Source organism: Lycium barbarum, chromosome 5 (genome assembly GCF_019175385.1).
Source record: "Lycium barbarum isolate Lr01 chromosome 5, ASM1917538v2, whole genome shotgun sequence".
In the NCBI taxonomy this organism is placed as follows: Eukaryota; Viridiplantae; Streptophyta; class Magnoliopsida; order Solanales; family Solanaceae; genus Lycium; species Lycium barbarum.
The window spans coordinates 126,993,959-127,013,597 of NC_083341.1; positions in this window are offsets into that span (position 1 = coordinate 126,993,959).

Consider the following 19,639-nt stretch of genomic DNA (forward strand, 5'->3'; position numbering starts at 1 on the left):
TCCTGTTTTTGTCTGCTTTGTTTGTGCTGTGAATTCGAGTATCGCGAGCTCTGGTTCAGTAGTCTTCGAGGTAGATATCGAAACCTTCGCCTCATTTCGCTGCACCTGAAGAAGGTCAGTGATTCCCCTTTCCTTTATTTTTGCATTTTTGTTCGATTTCTTTGATTATTTGTAATTGATTATGTATTCGGTTGGTATGTTTTATGATTAAGCATGTTTTAAGTTGCTGTTTAATTTAGTTACTATGTGGCATGGGCTAGATGTTATTAGCCTTAAATCCTATTAAGTACATGTCTGGTCTTAGATTACCTGAATCTAGCTGCATGTTTAGTTAATCCAATGGGTTAAAATCAACTTGCATATGGCCTTGTTTGGATTCGTATGAGCTCATGTGAATTGCAAAGAGCAAGTCATTTCTATTCTCCTAGTGGCTTACTCTCTATTAGACATTGGGTCACTTGTGCAAATGATCAGTGTGATTATATTTTGCTAGCTGGGATATCTTGTTTGGTCAGAATTTCTAAGATACTTATGTAGCATGTTGGATAGCTTATCAGATCTCTTTGGGACTTTATAAGTGGCTGTTTAGTTTTTTTGGTAGTATAAACTCACCTCTAAGCATGTATATGTCAATATTTTTACAGTATTTCAAGGAGATATTTGGCCTTAGGAAGTTTAAAATTTGTTGTATGTTAAACCTTTATGATAAGCTGCATACCAGTTTTGTATAAGTTTGCTTGGATCTAAATTATGTTCATAAAGATAAAAGGATAACTGATTTGGTTTGTCAAACCGATCAAGACATTGTATGCTCTTTAATGACTCTGTCTAAAATGGTTAATTTGCTATTGGCTTTAATATCTAAGGATTTCAGAATGTGTTTCCTTAAATGAACAAAAATCCAGTTATGTGCCTTAGTTTGTTGTGGCTTGTTTGCTGTTGGGTTTGATTTTCAGTTTTTAGTGGTTTAATAGCACTTATGCGTTCATATATGTCTTCTGTGGTAACTGTTAGTTTCAGTTTGGGTAGCTTAGCAGCATTTATATGTGTTTATGATTAATTAGTTCAGTTTCAGTTTAGTGGTCAATAGTACTTATATGTTCATTTATTTTAGTTTCAGTTTTAATAGCATTCGTATATTCATACAAGCTCATGCGTGGATGATCATGTTAATAACGTTTCAGTTTCTGACTTGTTGGCATGCTCATAATTAAGGTCTGTTTCATTCAGTTATATGATGTCTTTGGTTTAGAAAACATGTTAAGTTGGTTCTCTGTGTATCTTAAGTACGAATGATAGCCTAAATGTTATGCGTTAGGGTAAATAACATCATGCTAATTACTGCTGTTTGTTTAAAGCCCGAGAAAGTTTATTATCATGAATGTATGTTGTTTGTTTAAACCTAAGTTTGATCTGTGTTAGAGTGTGTACCTGTGAACATATGATATGATGTCACTTTTCCTTCAATGTTGGTGATATTAGTTTGGGATTAATCCCTTGCGTTCAAGAATGAAAGCATAGATCAGTCTTTGAACCCGATAATTCCTTTTTTTGTCGAATGATATGTTTGCAATGTTGAGCTTTAAATGTATGCCAATGTGTTTATATGGCTCATGAGAACCTCTGTATTCTTTCCATGTTGTCTGAAGTTGAATGAGGAATTTGAGTTGCTTTTGTATGCTTGGCCCCTTTATTTCATGAATATCATAGCAGTTTTTAAGGAATAAATATGTTGAGTGTATTTATATATATCTTCTGTAAATGTATGTATACATGTACGTTTAAGGCTACTTAAAAATGAGTGATGTGTTCTGCTGCCTACACTGCCTCTCCCCCTCCCTTCTTCTTCTTGTTTGGCACTGTCACGATTAAGTAAACATCAGATATGCACGATATATATACTTTATATGTACTCTAGTGTATATGAGGTTGTATATTGTGTATACCCATAGTGTATGGTACTATTCTTGATAAGATGGAATTGATATGTGTCGAACCGGGCTGGTCCTTTAATGCTACATTCTTAATCACTGTTTTGGGCTTTTCTCTACCATCATTTGCATTCTACTTGTCTTTAAGTGTATTTGGACTTTTCTTTTCCTATCTGCTTGTTCTTTCTTGATTTTCTTTATGCAATACAGCAGATACCACTATGTTATACTTGATATATACGCTAATATGTGTGATCATGTCCAAGTGCTCTCCCTTTAAATTCATGACGAATTAGTTATTAAATGAAGATACCCTCTAACCTCCATTTTCCTTTTCCTTCTCATTTTTTGCATGACCATCGCATACGAGTTCGAGGGACTTGTCTCCTTTTCCGCACTCGGTGTTGGGTCAAGGCCCAACATTATCTCCTCTCGGGTCAATCTACACCTACAGCGGATAAAATATTCTGGGCTAAGCCCAACAGCAGCCACGGATCCGCAGCAGCACATAAAAGAAATCTGCTGGGCCGAAGCCCAACAGTAAACAGTTTCCAGCAGTGGCCCAAATAGGCCGGACCCATTTAACAGCAGCCCTTCTTAAAATATGGGCTGAGCCCATTTTAAATTATCTCTCCTTTATTTATTTTGTGCATTTAATTTGTATACTAACCGTTTGTTTGTTTTTATTTAGTTTATATAAACCTTAATGAGTTAATAGATTTAGTTTAGTAATGGGTAGTTAGTTTAAAGAAGACTAATAATTAATCCCATAAGTTTCATTTTCTTCTTTTCACATTAAAGTTATTTATAGAATCTATAATATTTACTTCTAGAATAATTGATAGTATAAATTAATATATTTTTTTAAAGGAATCATATTTTATTTCTTGTTATCTTAATTTCAAAACACCACTAATACGCAAAAATATAAATTCAAGCATATTTCATAAATAACCCTTTTAAGTTTGAATCAATCACGCATATTTTCAGCTAAGCGTAGTTATCATCGTTAATAAGAAATGGTAAAGAAAACTCACTTTCTTTTAATCCTATTTATAAGCTTAGATTTTTCTACATTGCTATAATCAAATAATACGATTTATTCAAAGTTTCAAGCTGTCAAATCTCTTCTCAACAGCTATTATTTATGGGCAAATTATCATATTTTATACAAATCTTATATTAAACAGCATTTTATTTTAAAGTTTAGCCACATTTATAAGTCTTCTTTAAATGACATTTTTTATCTTAACAATGCTTATAAGTTTTATTTCATGCAAATTATCACAGTTCCTATAAATCTTATTAAAATATTATCTTTTATTTAAGGCTTCATCAATATTTTCAAGTCCCATTTAAATTTTTAGAATCTTCACTTACACACGTTATTATGTTTTTCTACGAGTATTATTTTAAACAACACTATTATACTTTCGTCTAAAACCTTAACCACATTCATAAATCCTATTTTCAAAAAATGGCATTCAAAGTCTCTGTTATACAAATTATTATATTTTCTATAAATCTTATTTTAACTAACATTATTTTCTTTCAAGATTTTAGCAATATCTAAAAATCATTTTCTAAATTTTAAGCATTTTATTTACTCTCAATTAATTAACCTAAGTTTGGTCGGATAACCGTAAGTTAACGGATTCTAAAGGATGCCTAACCCCTTCCCTTTAGGATAATATAGAGCCCTTACCTAGAATCACACTGGTTAAGCAGACTATTAATTGAGGTTTAGTTTTAACTTTCCCTTAGTTAATATTTAGGTGTCCTAATTCACCGTTAAATTAATTAGGTGGCGACTCCTTAAAACAAAATAAACAGGAATCACCAATACGTCATACTCCTAAATCAACCCGGTTAAAATGGGGTGCGACAATACTAAGAATCATGGCTCAAGTTAGTTTACTACTCAAAAATACCATAAAATCTATATTTAGGCCTCATCTTTTACTTTCTCCTTTCACCCAAGTTATTCAACGACTAAGCATTCTTAATGACATGGAATAAGCATGAAAACTAACCTTTTATCTCAAAGGAATGAGCTTTGGAGCAAGTTATCAACTTGTATGAAAACCCTAGCTTCAATACCCTAGAAATTCTTGAAGTCTACTAACCCTTGCAAGTCTTCCAACACATGGATACCTTGATTCTTTCTATTTGATCTTTGATTTCCCTTGGGTTTGAGTGGAATATGCTTAGGAGAAGGTTCTAGAGATTTTAAGAGTTGTGGAGAAGGTGGGAAATGAAAAAATATGGACTCGGGTCATATATATATAAAAAGGAAAAAAATCTGGAAAAAGTGACCCGACTCGGTTATACGGAAACTTATACGGTCCGTATAAGTGGTCGTATAATCCCACCTGGGATTGACCCTTCTTTGGAATGTTATACGGACCGTATAAGTGGTCGTATAACCATATTATTTTTTTCTGAACTTACTCTCGTCGATTCATTCAACATCCAATCCTTATGGAACCCTATTAACACTTATATAATACTTTATTAACCATCTAAGAGGCCCTATAGCAGCTTCTCAAGACATTACTAAATATGCATCAACTCAACTATTGCGAAAACCTTTCCAAACATGACTTACATTTCACTTCCTTCAATGAACTTACTTTCACATATTCATATGACTTCAAAATCTTATGGTACACACTTTAAGCTATCTAATACTTTCCTTAATCTCGTAAGGACTCCTCATTCACCTTAAGCTTACATTAGTCTACCCACAAGGAAACAATTCGAAATCTCCGAGATGTACCAACATGACAGAATCAATGGCTTACCAGTGCATCATAGTGAAAGTATAGACTTTCAGGACTATAGTCAAGATACTGGGTTGGGTCAACTAAATAGAAAAGGGTGCCAATTCTCATGGAGTAACAAGAGGGATTCAGAGGTCAGGATATATAGCCTGATTGATTAGGCATTTGGTGATGATAGCTATTTCATAACATATAGCAGTTTGGAAGCATACTATTATTGTCACGACCCAACCGGAGAGCCGCAACGAGCACCCGGTGCTAGCCCACCCGGGCACCCCTTAGCGTACCTTTACACTTATATCTAGGCGAGCCACATATTTAAGCATATATTCCTATTCATCAATCATACTAGTCCCATTGGACAACAATACCTTTATATCATCGTTGGCATCTATGCCATATAAATGTATATAAGCCGACGAGGCTACAGAATGATATACAAAATATAGGCCGACAAGGCCAAACATATCTAACTATATACACATGTCTACGAGCCTCTAAGGAGAGTATAACATATCATATAGGCGGGACAAGACCCCGCTATGCCCATAATTATGTACACAAAAGAATCAATACCAAAAGATATAGCTCCGAATGAAATTGAGCTCTGCTATGTAGTCCCTGAGAACGTAGCTATGGATCAAGTCTGTCTCTCTGGGCACCTGCGGGCATGACGCAACATCCACAAACAAAAGGACGTCAGTACGAAGAATGTACTGAGTATGTAAAGCATGATCAATATCAATATGGAATCACAATAAGCAACATAAGAAATGGCATAAGATGGGAGAAAGTAGTATCATCATTATAAGCACTTACTTGCCTTTCATAGGGACTTTCTATTTCTAGCGCGTATTTGTGTACATACATCCATATCCGTATCCATTTCACATTCGTACTCGTATTCATATACATATCCTTATTCGTATTCGGATCATATCCGTATCATAAACATATTTATATCATAGACATAACCATAGCATTTACATAGCGTGCCCGACCACGAAGGTTCGGTGTTTCATACATACTTGGCCAACCAATGCTCAAGGTTACACATACCTGGCCCTACCAAGGCTTCAAGGTTACATCTATCTGGCCCTACCAAGGCTTCAAGGTTATCCGTACCATCTGCAGAGGTGTGCGCGCGTTACATAATCATACACATATTCTACCTGGCCTTATAAGCTCGGGGTTCCATAATAGTCATACATAGTCACGCATACATAATAGCTCATAAGCATCTTACTATCATCATCACTATCATTATCGCCATCTACTACATCTATCTTTATAGGCTTACTCGTCATATGAGGAACTTAGTACAATCGTAGCATATTGAGAATCATGAGCTTAATAGCTCAAAAGGTAGAATCATTTGAAGGATCTCATAGACTTATAGAAGATTTAGATGTTTGGCCAAAGACCCATGCCTTATGAAAGAAGGATTAGCCTTACATACCTTTCCGTTCAACTATTTTACCACTTGCACATTCTCCTCCGAAGCTCACGTTTCTACCTTCATTAAAGTCATACTATCATTAGAAATCGATAGCTAGCATACATGACTAAAACTAGAGAAAATCGGACAACATCTCCTTTATTTATATGACATTCCTCCATAGCGTATATCAACTCCCAAACGTCAATAATACATTCATAATATCGTGACAATAGTCTTTATTCATCCACATTATCCACATTTCTCAATTCACTTTCAATCACCCATATCCATGGTCATAACACACGACTACGTTCATTCACACACATTGCCTATCTCATGTTCTCAACGTCATTTATAACAATTTATATCACAACACATCAAGAATCATGACTCAATTCTAGCTATTACTCAAAATGGCACTATTCCACATTCATGACCCTTTTTTTTTTATACCCTTCTACAATCCAAGTATTTCAACTCTCAAATACCTTAAACAACATAGAAATACCATAAATCTTACCTTAGATATTGTAGGAACAAGCCTTGGTTGGTAATACTTCACTTGAGCAAAAACCCTAGTTCATCTCCAATGAGATTTCTTGACTTGAATGATCTTTAATGAGTTTTCTTACACTTGATGCACTTAGTTTATGTTGTTGATCACTAATAACTCTTGAATTCTTGTGGAATAAATGTAGAGAGATGTTTTAAAGAGAAGGGGTGTGATATGGAAATGAAATGAAATGAAACTTGAATCATTTATTTAATGAACCATTCAGTCCCCGATCAGGTATACGGACCAACATACGGTCCGTACATATTATACGGGCCGTATGTTTGGCCGTATGTTTGGTCAAGAGAAGTATGTCATTCTGGGCTGATTATATGGTCCTAACATACGGACCGTATAATTTATACGGCCAGTATGTTTGGTCGTATAATCCCCAGTGTTCCGAAGTTCGTTTTCGTCGACTCGTTTGACCTCCAATCCTTATGGAACCTTCTTAACACTTGTTTAACACCTCAATACCAATCTAAGGGACGTTATCACTTTTTTTCAAGACATCATTAAATCCTCGTTAACTCGTTACTCGTATTTCCTTTCCGTTACCCATCGTATGCCTTGCCTTCTGTTGGCCAACTTTCTTCCCCTATCTCTAACATCTTTGAAATCTTACTAAGGTCATCGAATGTCATTTCTTACCTATTGAAATATCGTATGCTCGTACTCTTCACTAGTCTATCCACTTGTGCATCAACGGAAATTTTTTCGAGGTGTAACAATTATAGTCCACACTGTTTAGATCATCACCTATACTGATTAGAACTGAAGTAGACAAACAAATGTTACCCAAGCCCTACAGGATGCTACTTGCTCTTTTATCTTAGTAGCCTTTCAAGGAGGCAGTCTTAGAGCCTTGAACCAGTAAATTACAGGACATGCTATGTTTAGAACTTGGAAGAAGCTTCAAGAAATACAACAAGCTTCCAAGCAAATGAATAGAGAAATGTCTTCTTTGGACATAAAACTAGAGTCTCTTTAGAATAAAATTGACACTCTTCAAAGGGCACTGGATGTTGACTTGTTCAATCCCTAGCTTACCAAGGAGGAAAGTGACCTGAATATACAACTGGAACATTGGAGCCATGTCCATGAGAGGGTGTTAAGGCAAAATTCCAAGGCTACTTAGATAGCACATCGTGACTCTAACTCTAAATATTTCCATGATTCACTCAAAGCTAGACAATCAAGGAACAGACTTTCTTCCATTTGCACTAAGCAATGTGACATATTAACTAACCCATAACTCATCCATCAGGAATTCACTCAGTTCTTTCAGGGCCTGCTGGGACAAGCTGCTCATGAATTACCATGTATAGATATCAGAATTGCTAGGGATGGGCCCTTCATCTCTTATGATCAAAAGCAACAACTACTGCAACCTGTTACAAGAGAGGATGTGGCACAAGTACTTAAGGAGCTGCCAGCTGACAAATCATCTGGAATTGATGACTTTCCAGTTGAAATTTTCAAGGAATTCTGGGATCTATTGGGAGGAGAGGTAACCACTATTGTGCTTGACTTTTTTGATAATGGCAAGTTATTAAAAGAAGTTAATTGTACAACTATAACTCTTGTCCCTAAAGTCCCAAACCCCACATTTGTGAAGGAGTTTAGACCAATAGCATGTTTTACAACTATTTACAATCTAATAGGAAAGTTATTGACTACAACAACAACAACAAGCCCAGTATAATCCCACCATGTGGGGTCTGGGGAGGGTAGAGTGTACGCAGACCTAACCCCCACCTTGAAAGGTAGGGCGGTTATTTCCGAAAGACCCTCGACTCAAGAGAGGAGAACAAGAGAGGAAAAACAAGACAAAAGGTTAGATAGGATCAAGAATATTGAAAACCAATATAAAATCAAGGAATAACAAAAGCGAGAAAGCCATGTTAGAACAGTCCGGAAAGAAAGGAGCATTAACTACTATAGATAACTAAGGCCACCAAAGTACAACGGCCCAACAAATATAAGCAGCAATCAAATGGAAATAAACAAATGAGCAAAACTACAATTACTAAGGTGAAAGGGTTGGCAACCTAGCCTTCTATCCTAATCTGAGTCCTCCACAACCTCCTATCTAAGGTCATGTCCTCGGTGAGCTGAAATTGTGTCATATCCTGTCTAATCACCTCTCCCCAATACTTCTTCGGCCTCCCTTTGCCTCTCCTGAAACCGTCCATAGCCAACCTCTCACACCTCCGCACTGGGGCATCTGTGTCTCTCCTCTTCACATGCGCAAACCATCTCAGCCTCGCTTCCCGCATATTGTCTTCCACTGATGCCACTCCCACCTTGTCTCGGATATTTTCATTCCTAATTCTATCCCTCCCAGTGTTCCCACACATCCACCGCAGCATTCGCATTTCCGCGACTTTCATCTTCTGGACGTGAAATTTCTTGACTGGCCAACACTCCGCCCCGTACAATAGGGTCGGTCTAACCACCACTTTGTAGAACTTGTCTTTAAGTTTTGGTGCACTTTCTTATCACACAACACTCTGGAGGCGAGCCTCCATTTCATCCACCCTGCACCAATACGATGTGAAACATCGTCGTCGATATCCCCATCTCCCTGTATAATAGACCTAAGATACTTGAAACTTCCTTTCTTTTGAATGGCCTGGGTACCAAGCCTCACTTCCTCGTCAGCCTCACGCGGTAGGCCACTGAACTTGCACTCCAAGTATTCTGTCTTGGTCCTACTCAATTTAAATCCTTTAGACTCCAAAATCTGTCTCCAGCCCTCCAGCTTATCGTTAACTCCGTTGCGAGTTTCGTCAATCAGGACTATGTCATCCGCGAACAACATACACCAAGGCACCTCACCTTGTATTTGTCGCGTCAATTCATCCATCACCAGGGCGAATAGAAACGGGCTAAGCGCTGATCCCTGATGCAACCCCATCATAATAGGTAAGTGCTCCGAGTCTCCTCCTACCGTCCTTACCCTAGTCTTAGCTCCATCATACATGTCCTTTATCGCTCTAATGTACACCACAGGTACGCCTTTAGCCTCTAAGCATCTCCATAGGACCTCTCTTGGAACTTTATCGTAGGCCTTTTCTAGGTCAATGAATACCATGTGCAAATCCCTCTTCCGCTCCCTATACTGCTCCACCAATCTCCTTACAATATGAATGGCTTCTGTAGTCGAGCGCCCCGGCATGAATCCAAACTGTTTCTCTGAAATAGACACACCTCTCCTCACCCTCATTTCCACCACCCTTTCCCACACTTTCATAGTGTGACTTAGCAGCTTGATACCTCTATAGTTGTTGCAGCTTTGAATATCTCCCTTGTTTTTGTACACGGGAATCATTGTACTCCACCTCCATTCTTCCGACATCTTCGTTGTCTTGAAAATGACATTAAACAACCCAGTCAGCCACTCCAAGCCTACCCTACCTGCATTCTTCCAAAATTCCCCAGGAATCTCGACCTCCTCAACCTTTATACTTCTACAATATCCAAAGTTGTGACGCCTATCCGAGTGCTCCAACTCTCCCAACACAATGTCTCTGTCCCCTCCTTCGTTCAAGAGTTCATGAAAGTATGACTGCCATCTCTGTCTAATGCAAAATTCTTGTACCAACACTTGGCCATCCTCGTCCTTGATGCACTTCACTTGATCCAAGTCACGTGCCTTCCTCTCTCTCGCCTTGGCGAGCTTAAATAGCTTCTTACCCCACCTCTGTCCTCTAGTTCTGCATAAAGGCGTTCAAAGGCAGCCGTTTTAGCCGCCGAAACTGCTAACTTCTCCTCCTTTCTCGCCATCTTATACTTTTCCTTGTTCGTCCGCTTCTCTTCATCATCCTTGCTATCTAACAACTTCACATATGCCTGCTTCTTTGCTTCTACCTTCCCTTGGACTTCTCCATTCCACCACCATCCCCTCGATGCCCACCACGGCGGCCTCGTGAGACCCCCAATACCTCACTAGCTGCTTCCCTAATGCAACTGGTCGTCCTATCCCACATATTGCTCGCATCCCCCCTACTATCCCACGCTCCTATATCCATCAACTTCTCCCCCATCTCTAGGGCACTAGACGGGGTCAAACTTCCCCACCTGATCCTCGGTCGGTCATCCACGACCCTCGTCTTCTTCTTCCTTCTTATCTCCAAATCCATCACCAATATCCTATGTTGGGTCGTAAGATTCTCACTCGGTATGACCTTGAAGTCCTTACAGAGGCCTTTATCATCTTTTATAAGAAGCAGGAAGTCTATCTGCGTCGCAGCCACCGAGCTACGGAAGGTTACCAAGTGCTCCTCCTTCTTCGGAAAGCTCGAGTTGGCTACCACCAATCCAAAAGCTTTTGCGAAATCCAAGAGTGAGACTCCTCCACCATTCCTGTCCCCGAAGCCAAATCCTCCATGCACCTCATCATAACCCCTCGAAGCAGACCCAATGTGCCCATTGAAATCTCCTCCTATGAATAACTTCTCAGTAGGCGGTATACTTACTACCACTTCGTCCAAGTCCTCCCAAAATCGCCTTTTTACCTCCTCGTCCAAACCCACTTGTGGCGCGTAGGCACTAATAATGTTCAAGGTGAACCCTCCAACGATTAACTTAATCGCCATCATCCTGTCATTGATCCTCCTAACCTCTACCACCTGATCTCTAAGCTCACTATCTACTAAGATCCCTACCCCATTCCTATACCTCGACTTGCCCGAGAACCAAAGCTTGTACCCGTCCACCTCCTTAGCTTTAGGTCCTACCCATTTAGTCTCTTGGATGCAAGCTATATTAATCTTCCTTTTCTTAAGAATCTTAACTAACTCTATGGACTTTCCCAATAAAGTCCCAATATTTCAAGACCCTACTCTCAACCTAGAAGCTCCCTCAACCCCCTTAGCCCCCCCAACCCTAGCCCCCGATCCCAACCGAGAACATGACCCTAGTCTACCATCCCTCACCAAAGCCAGTAAAGCAAATATACGCTAGTGAAAGGTTAATCTAAGACAAACGAAGGGTCAATACTAAAGCACACGTTAGCAATAGTCTATAAGCAGTGAAATATGCGGAGCAGGCAAAATTTATAAGGCTAAAAGACAGGAAATGGGCTATTGGAGGTACCAACTCCAAGTAAATAAAACCTGTTCACCACCAAGAGATCTTTGTTCACCGCCGAAAATGTTGTTCTCTGCCTGAAAATACTATTCACTGGCCGGAAAATACTGTTCACGATCGAAAACACGGTTCACCTATCTGTGCAGAAACTGCCCGGAAACCTACTGGTGGAGGATTTCCGGTCGCAGGGTAGAAGAGAGAGGAAAAGAGGAAAAAAACAACAAAGGAAGAAGGAGAGAGAAGAGAGAACAGAGGAGAGAGAGAGAGAGAGAGAGAGAGAGAGAGAGAGAGAGAGAGAGAGAGAGAGAGAGAGAGAGAGAGAGAGAGATCTGGCCGCTAGTGGTCGTCATCACCAGTAGCCGGTGGCCGTTTGGGGTGGGTGGGGTGGGGGTTGGGGGGGAGGGGGGAGGAGCACACTTACCGTTGGTGAGAGAGAGAAGAGAGAGGAGAGAGGAGAGAGAAGGCAATTTAGACGGAGTAATAGCTGCAAAACTGAAATTAGTAGTGGATTACTTGGTTGCCCCTCTCAGTCTGCCTTCATTGAAGGAAGAAATATACTTGACAATGTTATCACTACCTATGAACTAGTTAAAAGCTACTCTCAGAAAGGGGTGTCACCTAGATGTCTAATAAAAGCTGACATTCAGAAGGCTTATGATTCAGTAGAGTGGGGTTTCTTGAAACTGGTGCTACTTAAATATGGGTTTCCTGATAAATTTGTTGGACTGATCATGCAGTATGTCACAGTAGTTAGTTATTCTATATTGATGAATGGTGGCTTAACTCTGAAATTCCAAGCAAAGAAAGGACTCAGGCAAGGGGACCCTATGTCCCCATACCTGTTTGTTCTTGTTATGGAGTATCTCAATAGGTCATTGAAGCAGCTCAGACATAATCCCAATTTCAAGTACCACCCTAAATGTGGAAAGATGAACTTAGTGCATATTTGCTTTGCTGATGACTTGATAATGTGTTGTAGAGCAAATAGAGAATCCATTCAAGCAATGTTGCAAGCTTTCAACCATTTTTCTGAGGTCTCATGTCTTAAAGCTAATATGGAAAAAGTTCCTTATACATTGCTGGCACTATCACTGCCTTTAGGGATCAAATATTGGATGAAATGCAATTTACACTTGGGTGAAATGCCCTTGTATGCCTATTGTTGAGAAAATGGTTGCAAGGATTAGATGCTGGTCCACCAAATTCTTATCTTACAGTGGTAGAGCTCAACTCATCCAGAGTGTACTATTTGAATGCAAACCTATTGGGCTCGGGTATTCCTTCTCCCAAAGAAGATAATTGAGTTGGTAACTAGTGTGTGTAGAACATTTCTTTGGATTAGTAGTCATGAAAGTTCAATGAAAGCACTTATAGCTTGGGATAACCTGTGCATGCCTAAGTCTACAAGGGGACGCAACTTCATTGAATTCAGTTAGTGGAACAAGACAACCATCTCTAAGCTCTTATGGGCTCTTACCACTAAACAAGACGCCCTTTGGATCAAATGGTACACACATTTTATATAAAGAATATGGACAGTACTACTATGCCAACCCCCAAACAAGTTTGTTAGGTGGTTAGGAAAATATTTGATGCAAGGAAATGGTTTCCAAATCAAGATGTTGCAATTGCTATACAGAATTGCTGTCATAAAGGAAAGTTTATCATCAAGAGAGCCTATAAATCACTCATGCCCCAATATCCAAAGGTTCACTAGCTTAGTATTAGGGCCTAAACTTAATACCAAGACATACTTTTATTACTTGGTTAGCTATGCAAGGCAGGTTAGCAACAGTTGATCGGCTACAAAAGTGGGGAATCCAGGTGCCCACTGACTGTGTTTTGTATCAGAGTTCAATTGTAGAGAACCTCTCACATCTATTTTTCACCTGTCGATACTCTAAACACATATGGCTTGCATTACTTAACTGGATAGGTGAAATGAGACAACCACAAGTTTAGGAAGAGGAAGTGAAATGGATTGCAAAAAGGGCCACTGGAAACAGACCAAGAGCTGATATCTTGAGCTTCATATTTGCTGCAACAGTCTATCATGTATGGGCCGAAAGGAATGCTCGAAGATTTCAAAATACCAGTAAAGACTACAAATTCAGAATCAAGGGAATTGTCCTCCAACTCCATATTCAAGGTCAACGACAAACCAAATGGGCCAACATTTTGGATGCTTTGAATTATTTTCCTAGTTAGACTCTGTTTTGTTAGTTTATGCATATTTGAGTTTATAGACAGGAAAAAGTAGTTAGGAATCTTGAGAGCTAGTTCTAGAGTTCAATGAACTAGTAGCTTTGTAAATATCACACTTGGTTGAAATAAAATTTTCCTTTTCGACAAAAAAAAAAATGTGTTAAATTGGTAATAAGGAGTTAATATGCTTGGTAAAAGAAAATGGTGATTAGCACTTTTTGTGTTAAAATGATTGAGATGTCCTTCAAACTATTTTACAAATACTATAAATTTAAAATTATTTTTAAAGGACGAGCGGCTATTAGGAAAAAAAATTATAAGGGTCTAGTCAAACAAAAAATGCTTATAAGTTGTAAAATCATAAGATAGGTTGATCAACTTATGACTTTTTCCTAATTTTGCCGTCTAAGCACTTTTATTTTTTATCAAATGCATAGATAAGCAACAAAAAAAAAAGGTTTATAGTTAAGCTTAGCCAAATACCTTCATAATCACACGTAAAATTAACTTTTGGTCCAATTAAGGGTTTATCTTTGTGTGGTCTTTCACATGAGGGCGATGCATAAGAATCATTTGGCGACGGATAATGGCAACTATACTTAGCTAATTCGACTAATTAACGCTTGTCATTTTTTTTGCCAACTGATGTTCGGTATCGTATTGGAGTCCGACTAAATTCGGATCGCGCGTTGTAAAGCCCATTTTGGAGGCAGCGCTTTCATTCATAGGGCTAGAACCCAAGACCTCTGATTAAGAGTGAAGGGACCCAACCATCTCACCACAACCCATATTAATTGGTAATTAACGCTTGTCACTACGATTCAAATTGTGATGTTTTTATTCGGACATTACAACCAAAAAAAAAAAAAGGAGAAAAGAAAGATGGAATCAAGCTGTGAGTTGCATAATAGATGCAAAGGGGGGAAAATATATACGGAGACAGCTACAACATACTTATATATATACACTTAATAGATGAGAAGGCAAATGCACTGATACTGGACGACTTTAAGTTAGACTCATTTTTTTTAGCTACAAGTTAGACTCATTTCTTCATGAATGGGTCCTTAAAAAATTGATTGTTCATACTCATTGTCTCATCAGTTTGGGGCCTTTGGAAAAACAATTATTAGAAAATTTAATCAAGAAATTGATTTTGGACCAATTTGTCAGATTGTGTCCCTGGAAAATTGATAGATGAAATGAACACAACCAAGGATGGGGTCGTCAAGGTCCTCTATTATATAGGTCTCAATCTTTTATTGTGACTTGTGAGAGATTTTAAAAAATGCCCATTCAGTGAGGTTTTTCTGTTCTTCTAAATATAAAGATAAATAATCAAAAAGAAAACGCGTTATTATATATGGTGCTTATGAATTGAGATTTTGGGGAAGGAAATATTTGGTAATAATCGAACCTTGTATTACTTGGATTTTGCGACAAATTGTGACCATTAAGACCGCTTGGTTCTACCTTAGAAGGATTAAGTGAGTTATTCGGGTATAAAATTTGGCATTAAATCTATCATGTGAATTGTTGAGAGTATTAACTAAGTTTTTTGAAGGTTGAATAAATAATCATGGTTATAATCCTAAGACAATCTGATTTGGTTCAAAATGATCCCTGAGGGTGTGTTTGTTATGGAGGAAAATATTTTCTGGAACCTTTTTTTTTTCTTTTTTTTCCTTCCTCATATTTGGTTACTTAAAATATTTTGAGAACATTTTGTCTAGGAAAATAAATTCTTTATAAATGAGGAAAATGACTTTTCTAATAAAAGTACGAAAAACAAGTTTTATAAGTGACATTCCATACTGATTGTATCGTCTCCACGCTCAGACACACCTCCATAGCCTTAAATGGCACCACCCCACACACCTCAATCTCCATCCTCATAAAAAATTAGTTTAACTTTTTACTATTAGATAGTAATAATATCATACAAAATGATACCGATAAATATTATATTAAGCTCAATTTTGTTACGTGGAAATGATACTTCAATTTATATAGTATGCTTATAAAAGATGTAAAATTCACACCATTGAAGGTTGTGGTGGGCTAATAAATACTTTTCATCTTTAATCAAAGGTCTCTAATTCGAATTCTAAGAATGATGTTATCTTTTATAGGGAGCACTTTACCTAAAAAGTTCAACACAAATTTGAATTAATCGGGTCTTAAAGACACAAAATTAGAAAAAAGACGAAACTTTTATTATGTAGTAGCGAAAGTTCAGTGAGGTTTTTCTGTTCTTCTAAAAACAAAGACAAATAACCAAAAAGAAAACGCGTTATTATATATGGTGCTTGTGAATTGAGATTTTGGGGAAGGAAATATTTGGTAGTTTTCTTCGATGTACATCTTGTTAGGAACGTGTGTTTGGGTCGGGTCCATCTCTTTTTAGTTTATTCGGGTCAACTTAATAAACTTTTTTTTTAATTTGCAAATATGAAAATTACATCTCAAAAATCAAGAAACGAACATAATTAGCATCTTAAACAAGGAATTACACTTATTAACACCCATTAGCAACAAAAGTAAAATCAACATGTTCACCAAGGGACTTGTATCTCTTATGTATCTTAAAAAATGAATTTGCACAAGTAAAATAACATCTTCAATAAGGGAATTACACCAATCAAAGTAAGAAAAATAATAGAAAAACTCTTCAATAGGTAAATACACCCCATAAATAAATGTAGAATTGGATAAACTGCAAGTTCTAAAAAATAAATCATAAATTTCGTGTTTTTTCTAAGCAGTGCTTACGAAATTTCCATCACAATTTAAGTAGGAAAGTGATTTGAATTGAATTTAAAAATTATAGAATATCATAAATTTTTATAATACACTCCCTCCGTCCATTTTTATTTGTCCATTATACTAAAAATATATGTCCACTTTTACTTGTAAGTTATATAGTTTGAAAAATCAAGACATAATTTACCATTTTATACCTATTTTACCCTTATTATTAAGTACTTCAATTCATTTCTCATTTTATTTATTGCTTATTAAGAGTGTCCCAAGTCAAATATAGACAAATAAACATGGACGGAGGGAGTAATAAACAAAAGAAATTATATAAAAAAAAATTGATCTCAATCCAAAATTTCCATTGAGACCCAAGTCTTTCGATTTAAATACTCACAGATTTGAGATTAAGAGAAATGCTTAATTTAAGGGATTTTGAAGTTTCTATTTATGTGTTATCACTAGAGATCACAGATAAAATAATAGAAAAGAGAAAAAACGATAAATAATAAAAAGATAAATAGAAAACTGAGAGGGGCGAAAAGAGAATTACTGGTACAAAGGAAGTAATACCAGCCGTGGTATCTTTGTCTAATTTACGGCTGAGGGTGGCGGGATCAAATATTTAACCTAATTTAAGCAAATTACAACATAAGTATATAAAAATTTTATTAATAGAGGTGGTGCCATGCCACCCCACCCTATAGGGTGATCCACCCCTGATTAAGACCGCTTGGTTCTATCTTAGAAGGATTAAGTGAGCTATAAGGGTATAAAATTTGGCATTAAATCTATCATGTGAATTGTTGAGAGTATTAACTAAGTTTTTTGAAGGTTGAATAAATAATCATGGTTATAATCCTAAGATAATCTTATTTTGAACCAAATGATCCCTAAGGGTGTGTTTGTTATGGAGGAAAATATTTTCTAGAACCTTTTTTTTTTCCTTCCTCATATTTGGTTACTTAAAATATTTTGAGAACATTTTGTCTAGGAAAATAAGTTCTTTGAAAATGAGGAAAATTATTTTCCTAATAAAAGTAGAAAAAACAAGTTTGATAAGTGACATTCCACGCTGATTGTATCCTCTCCATACTCGGACACACTTCCATAGCCTTAAATGCCACCACCCCACACACCTCAATCTCCATCCTCATAAAAAAATTAGTTTAACTTTTTACTATTAGATAGTAATAATATCATACAAAATGATACCGATAAATATTATATTAAGCTCAATTTTGTTACGTGGAAATGATACTTCAATTTATATAGTATGCTTATAAAAGATGTAAAATGCACACCATTGAAGGTTGTGGCAGGCTAATAAATACTTTTTATCTTTAATCAAAGGTCTCTAATACGAATTCGAAGAATGATGTTATCTTTTATAGGGAGGACTTTACCTAAAAATTTCAGCACAAATCTGAATTAATCGAGTCTTAAGACACAAAATAAGAAAAAAGACGAAACTTTTATTATGTAGTAGCGAAATGATAGAGACTGTGCAAGGGGAAGTTATCATCAGAATCTTTAATGGAAATGATAATGAGGATATATCGTCAACAAGACAAAATTGACCATTGTTGAGAGTAAACCTCCGTCGGTTTAGGGACTAAAATCGCTCATTTATGCTAATTAAAGGTCAAAATTGCTAACTTGAATAATACAGGAACTGAAATTAGAATAAGCAATAATACAGGGACCAAAACTATTATTTTTCCCAAAATGTTAAATGCACGGGTTAATATGTGGGAAGATGTATATAAGCCCGTTAACCGGGTCAAACCGGACCGAATCGGTAACCGGTTACAGAACCGGCCGGTTTCCGGTTAAAAAACCGAAACCAGCCACCGGTTCCGGTTTACCGGTTACAAAACCAAAACCGGAATCGGTCCGGTTCAAACAGTTCAAAACCCCTTTTTTTTGTTTTTCGTATAGTATATATATATTATAGTATTTATTAGTATATTGTAGGTATATTTACATATGTTATATAAGTTTATAAGTAAAGTTTAAATATTTACTGACTAACAGACTAACAACAAGTCAGCAATACAACATATACGTGTATATACTTGAAAAATAACTAAAATATATTAAGAATATACTTATAATATATAGTATATGTTTAAGTATACATATACTATACTTAAACATATATATATATATATATATATTTAAGTTATACTTATATGTATACTATATATTCTTAATATATATTATATGTATACTATACTTATATATTTAAGTTATACTTATATGTATACTATATATTCTTAATGTATATTATATGTATACTATACTTATATATTTAAGTTATACTTATATGTATACTATATATTCTTAATGTATATTATATGTATACTATAAGTATAACTTAAACATATATATATATATATTAAAATATACTTATATAGTTATATGTATACTATATGTATACTATATATTATAAGTATATTCCAAATATATTTTATGTATACTATATATCCTTAATATATATTATATGTATACTATAATATATATTCTTAATATATTTTAGTTATTTTTCAAGTATATAACTTTCTAGTTTTTAATTTAAGTAGATGTATATTATAAGTATATTCTTAGTATATTTTAGGTATATTCCTAACTTAATAAAAGTAAAAATATGAACACAAGTAAATAGAAGAAAGCTCAATGAGCCATATATTTTATTCATTCTTGGATAATATTTATTTGCAAGTTGTAATTTTTTTAACTTGCAAATAATACATGAGTTGTAAAGAAATAGTAGAATAATAAAATCACCAATTCTGAATCATTTTGTTGCATTGCCTCATGACCTAAAAGTAGATTATTTCCACCAACATCAATACTTAAATTAGGTGTTTCT